The sequence below is a fragment of the Haplochromis burtoni genome, unplaced genomic scaffold, assembly GCF_018398535.1.
Source record: "Haplochromis burtoni strain Fernald_Lab_line unplaced genomic scaffold, NCSU_Asbu1 Contig_2139, whole genome shotgun sequence".
Classification (NCBI taxonomy): domain Eukaryota; kingdom Metazoa; phylum Chordata; class Actinopteri; order Cichliformes; family Cichlidae; genus Haplochromis; species Haplochromis burtoni.
In genome coordinates this window covers 10,252-11,975 of record NW_024584500.1, presented here as the reverse complement: position 1 = coordinate 11,975, position 1,724 = coordinate 10,252, and positions in this window count along the sequence as shown.

The following is a 1,724-nucleotide window of genomic DNA, read 5'->3' as shown; positions in this document are numbered from 1 at the left end:
CATGGAAGTCTGTTCATTCAAAAGGAAACTTTGTCAATCTGTCGGTTTTCAGTCAGAAGATGAAATTTGCTCCATGTTCACTTTACTGATGAGAATCATGTCGACCTCACAGACCTTAATGTGAACTATTAACTGTGTATTTGTATAATATATACTGTGTATATGATGGATTTGTATATTTTGTTGTCACATGTTGATGGGTCTTTATGCAGAGACATGAAAACCTGCAGATCCTGCAGTTTGGTGGAAATAAAATCCAACATTGACTCAAACGATTTAAATATTGTGTTTTCTGCAGTTTGCTCAGCACACGGTGAGTTTACAGGATGATCACCTGTTTATCACTATGTTACTGTTGTTTATTTTTCCTGTGATTAAAATGAATGTATGATTATAAATTTAAAAATATTTGATTTGAAATTCTTTAAAGTGTTATTTTTACAAGGAGAAACTCAGTGAGATTAAAAATCTGTGTAAATGGACTGGAGCTGTGCTCCTGTCAGGCAAACATTAGGGATAAAAATAAATGAATATTAAATAATGTTTGTGTTTTTAGTCAAGTTTTGCTGTGGGAAGATCAGATAATGCAAACTGTTTTCCACACTGAGTTTCACACACAACTTAAGTGGATGAAATCTAAATTTGTCAAAGCACTGGATCAGTAGGTTTGTTAGCAGTTAGCTGCTACCTAAACTGGAGAGTGAGAGGAAGTGACATCACAGAACTCTCCAATGAGACAAGAGGACTCTGAGCCTGTTGTCTCTCTTATGACTGTTTATTTTTTATTTCTTAAAAATACATAATAAATATACAATCTTACAAATACAAACAAAAATGCCACAAACCCAGAGTGTGCTTGCACCTGATCACCACACCTGAGTCAGACCACTCCCGCCTCGTCCAATGGGCGTGGTTGTGCTTGATTATTCCCTGCCCCTCATCATTGGGCGGGGTTTATGCCCGAAGGGGCGTTGTGGGCGGAGCAGAGATTAGTAACTATAAGTAACTCTGCTCCTTCCAGCTCAGTCAGTGAAATCTGTCCGTGTTTGTTGGTTTGTGCAGAATGTGGGTATAAAGAAGAGCAGACAGCAGCAGTATGTATGTATTTGTATCTGTAACTCTGTTTTTTCATGTCAAACGTCTCTGAGAGTGTTTAAAGTGAAATCTCTGCTCTCATTATCATTAGATATAATGTTATTATTTTACCAGCTGATGTTACAGTCTAATACAGACTGTTTGCATCGTTTACTTTCAGACAGTTTGTTCTCCTTCTTCTCTCTCTCTCTCTCTCTCTCTCTCTCTCTCTCTCTCTCTCTCTCTCTTTCATCCATCATCATCATCATTTTTATGAAGCTGAACAAGTGATGATGTCATTTCTGATTTCACTGTAATGTGAGAACTCACAGAGGCGGATTTTATGAGTTACGCTTTATATTTTACTGTCAGCTTGGAGAAACAGTTTCTTTGTATTGTGATCATTCCTATAAAAGTAATGAGGTTTATATAACACTGTGTTATATTTGCATGAGGCATCAGTTTGAGGTTAATTTTTTTATAAGAAGAACACAAAAATTTTTTTTTTTCTCCTTGTGGACAAACTCTGTAACTACAAAACTGTTTCTAAATGATTTTAAGCCTGCTTTGATATTTCTGCAGTTTCTCCTTGTGTTTGTTTGCAGATCTTGAAATGAGTGAATAAAGTCAGATTTTCCTTCTTCTAGCTG